Source organism: Beta vulgaris, chromosome 7 (genome assembly GCF_026745355.1).
Source record: "Beta vulgaris subsp. vulgaris cultivar EL10 chromosome 7, EL10.2, whole genome shotgun sequence".
NCBI lineage: Eukaryota > Viridiplantae > Streptophyta > Magnoliopsida > Caryophyllales > Amaranthaceae > Beta > Beta vulgaris.
In genome coordinates, this window is record NC_079208.1 from 29,266,188 (window position 1) to 29,271,081 (window position 4,894).

Here is a 4,894-nt window from a genome sequence, read left to right on the forward strand (position 1 = left end):
AAGAAATAGACGCTTAGCCTTGGGACAGTGATAATCAAACAGGTTTGATAAGACGACTGAAATTAAGGATATGTGAATAAGAAATAGAAAATTTGAGGTTTTTGGAATAAATTATTAGATGATATTATTATAATTTTGATGATTTCAAAAGTCTGACAAAGTGCATGCTATAAGATGATGGATGGTGAAAAGGTAAAGGACGTACGGAAGTGTGCAAGGAATAGTTAAGCCATTGGGAAATTATAAATTAAGGACAAGTTCGATTAATAAATATGGGCTAAAGATTTCTATGAAATTGGGTGGACAGAGTAGTAATTGTGTTAATGATTTTGGAATTCATGGAAATTGATTTTTGGGAATTTGACATATCTTTAGGATGGTGAACTTGATTTTGAGATTATGTGACTAATAGATGTATAGACTTGAATGAGGAACAAAATTGTGATAATGAAGATAGTACATGAACCTGAACTCTTATTTGAATGACGAACGACCTTATTGGATAAAAATCATTGGTGCATATGTTCGAGGAAGAAAGAAAGTACAACCAAATCACTTATAAGCAATGCTTACCTTACCAACCCTATCCTGAGATATTCTCAAAGCCATCAAATTCAATGATATTCTTGAGTAATGGTATAATACTAGTTCTGATTAGTGATAAGTCGTTAATAATTGAATTTTTAGATATAAGTTTGATGCCTTAGAAATACCGATAGAACCATATGTAAATACGTACTTGCTGTAGATCATAATAAAAAGATGAGTAACTTAGTACAAATGTATATTTTTTCTGTGACCAAAGAAATGTGTTATGCAAGGTTTTGAAATCCAATCTGCTGACTAATTGTATAATGAATTAAGAGATTTTAAATATGAAATTTTTTTAGCGAGTCAACGAAATAGCTTATCGTTTAGCGCTACCGACAGATTTGGATAGGGTCCACAATGTCTTTCATGTGTCGGTGCTGATAAAGTACATACCAGATCCTAATCATGTAATTAGACACGAACCCCTAGAGCTTAGAAATGACCTAACATATGAAGAAAGACCGATTGAAGCTCTCGATCGACGAGAAAAAGCAACTTAGGAGTAAAGTAATCCCTATGGTAAAAGTCCTATCGGCTAACCATTCGTCGTCAGAAGCCACTTGGAAAGTAGAATATCAAACGAAAACGAAATACCCTCACCTTTTTCTTAGATGATGATCCTGTGAAGCTACTCATAATATGCATGTGAATATTTGACTTTGAAATTATGTGCTTGTATATATGTATATATGAGTTAATGAAAATATGATTATTGGCTATCATTATTAAGTTTCGAGGACGAACCTTTTTCTAAGGGGGAGAGGATGTAATATCCCGAAAATTTAAACCGCCTTAAATTATATAATAATAATTAGTGGCTAAATTTTTTCATTTAATAATAAGTTATAATCGAAATTTCGTTATTTTATGTCCAAGTAATGAATAATTAGTTTGTTAGAATATATATATTTATTATGTACGGCAAGTGTTGCAAATAATATCAAATTATGTTAGATTAAATAATTATATTAGTTAAAGCAAGAAAATAAATAATAAAATTAACCACTAAAGCTTTGCAAGTACTACTGCAATATTAGAACAATTAATGCTATTAAGGATAAAAAGGAAAAGGAAAAGGAAAAGAAAAAAAGAGAAAAGAAAAGAAAAAGAAAAAAAGAAAAAAGAAAACTCAGGTTAACCATAGAAACTGTTTCATCAACATTTCAACCCGTTTTCCATTTTTCCTTCACAAGCAACCCAGCAATGGAATTGTAATTGAAGACAGATTTTTTTTTCACAAACAAATTCAACTTCAATTAAAAACTTCAATTCAATCCAAACCCACCTAAAAATCCGATATTTATCAAATCAAACCCACCCAAATTTCAGATTTTTCATCAAATCCAACGCATCCAAAATCACAAAATTTAACCATAACAATGGCTATAAATAGCCATGATTTCTCCACCATTATCACTCACTCACAACTCCAATTAAATTCTCGCCGGAAAACCACCACCTTCGCCGGAAAAATGCCCCCAAAAAACCCCTTAAAGCTTCCATATTTTCGCACCACAACTCTCTCCCCTCTGTTTCGGATCAGCCACCGCACCGCCCTCGCAGCGCCGCTGCACTGCCGCGCCTCCTGTGCGCCACCACCACACCTACCCACCGACGCCTCCCTCCTCCCTCGCTCGTCCTCTTTCTCTCTCTCGTGCACCTCTCCTTCCTCTGTCGCGCCGCAGCCACTGCTGCTGCACCGAACCACCGTGGTCGACGAATCTCCGACGGATCACCACCTTGCTGTCTCTCGGTCGGAGCCCCACCCACTTCCAGTCAATCTCTCTCCTCTGCTCTGTTTTCGGTCCTGCTCAATTGAGCAGAGGTATGTTCATTCATACCTCCCTTTGTTTTCATTTTATGAATGTTTGTTTGGTTTAAATTAAATGAGTTGAAGCCCAAACATCATGTTACTCCCTCAATTCAATGGGTCAACATCTCAACAAGCTGAATTTTTTTAATTAAAGCTAATCTACAATATTCATCAACTTATTTAGCTTAATGGACTAATTAATTAGGTTACATTTTTAATTAGTTATTCTTATCAAGTAATAAGAACTAAACTAATTTAGTTAATTATCACCAATGGTTCACCTTATTTTTGTAATATGAAATTGGTTAGACTTACCTAAGTTAGTACATTAGATTATAAATTTATGATAACTATTTATGATTATTTTATTACGAATTGACAAGAAAACATAGCAATAACGTCACTTAGTAATTATCAATTTACTCTTGTAATCTGAAAATAATAATGAATATTAGTAGTTATAATTAGTTGGGTTACGATAACTTAAATTATTATAAAACTTGTTGACGCTAATTTACTTATTAAATTGAATAGGTACCTAGTAGTATAAACAAATGATGAGTTAAATTATAATTATAGTAACATAAGTAAAGTTAATTATAAAAGTTGAAATAATGAATCTTTGTAACATCACCAACGACCACTGTTTTAATTTATAAAATGACGAATATGTTTAAAAGGGGCCCTATGACTAGTGGAACGAAGTTTCGAACTAAAGGTTAACAAGAGTATAACGTGATCTTAATGTTCAATTTATAAAATACGAAATAGTTATAACAAGACGTTCATACTCACAAATAATGAATTACGACTTAGACGTTAAGTTAAAAGAATGCCTTTGACTTTTATCAACCACCAAAGATCTCAATATATTAAACTCCTAAGTACCTCCTACAATGGGAGCATAATGGAAACGGATCAAGAAACTCAAATTTAATTAGAATAAAATATTAACAAGTCTTTTTATGAATCCCTTAATTGATTAGATTAAACGGAAAGGATATTACAGCCTCCCCCGGCTTTCAAGGTTATTAAGCAGGAATCCAGGTAACATCTATTGCTAACACCCACGATCCCCTTCGAAATGTGTTTATGAGATGATGTTTATAATTATGTTAAGGATTTTGCAATGTGAATCTTATATGGATTGTGGGATTAAATTATTTTCGAATGAGTTTCGTAAATGATGATCTTATGACATATTGATGCTCAAGTGTGATTCATGAAAGATCTATGGCTTACGCCGATGAATGCTAATCGAACGAAACATGATAAATAAAAGTGAAAGAGGTTCTGGCAGTATAATGTTACGCTTATCTACTTTATGGTCGTGCACGTACCTTCGCACCCGCCGTACACCTGAAAAGGGAGCTGGGCTCCTTGAGGGGTACCGCATGCTATTTTGGTGCGAGCGGTGTATCCAAAAAGGGACCGGGGCTCCTTGAGGATCATCGCATGGTGGTGTATCCAAAAAGGGAGCTGGGCTCCTTGAGGATCATCACATGGTGGTGTACCCAAAAAGGGAGCTGGGCTCCTTGAGGGTCATCACATGTCTATACTCGCTAGTTACCAAGCTAAAAGATGAAAAGATGATGGGAACTTATGAAATATCGAGATGCTATTCATAAATGTTTACTTTGCTATTATTTTATTATGAATTTGAAATATGTTTTACCATATTCTCTTCTCCCTGTTTGCAAATAAAATGAATTCAAATGAATTTACGCTGTTAGGGTAGTATGTTACTGAGCTTCGGCTTATGATGTTTTGTTTTCAGTTTTAGGTATGAGCATAGCCATTACAAGTGCGCTGTTAATAAGGAACATGTTCAAGGGAAAGTGTGCGGTATCTGGTGTTGGAGAAATTATTATTATTATTTGGGTCGAGTATTTATGTATAGTTATCAAGGACTATTTAAGGTTGCATTATATTAGTGGGCCATATCCCACAGGCTTAAGTTCCATTTTTCCGCTGCTAAGTATGAGCAATTGTGTTTTATTAAGGTTATGAATTTTTGGGGCGTTACAGAGTGATATCAGAGCTGAAACCTAGCCGGAAGTGCGGAGTAATAGACTTTGCACTGCCTAGGTACGATCATTTGGGAAATTAGATATTGAGAGAGTCAAGGTTAATAAATGATCATTTGGGTAATAGAGTCTAAGAAATGAGATGTCGAATGGAAAAGTTATGAGGTTTACGCCTAGGTATGATCCTTTGGGAAATTAGATATTGAGAAACTCAAGGCTAATGCATGACCATTTGGGTAATTGAGTCTAAGAAATGAGATGATGAATGGGGAATTTATAAGGTTTGCACCTAGGTATGACCCTTTGAGAAATTAGGCATTGAGACACTTGAGGATTAATTTATCACTATTTGAGTTAATAATGGAGACTATGACATGTGATGCTGAATGAATAATTAATGAGGTTCTGCCTAGGTATGGATTTTGTGGAGAATTAGATGTTGAGTGGCTCGAGGTTAAGTTAA

General features: G+C 34.5%; 1 long non-coding RNA gene across 1 annotated transcript; it reads left to right on the plus strand.

Moving 5' to 3' along the window:
* The first annotated feature begins 1,888 nt into the window (after positions 1-1,888).
* LOC130592160 (uncharacterized) lies at positions 1,889-4,361 on the plus strand. Its single transcript, XR_008970370.1, has 3 exons — positions 1,889-2,416; positions 3,391-3,451; positions 4,188-4,361. It is a non-coding gene; the product is annotated as an uncharacterized LOC130592160 (long non-coding RNA).
* The last annotated feature ends 533 nt before the right edge of the window (positions 4,362-4,894 follow it).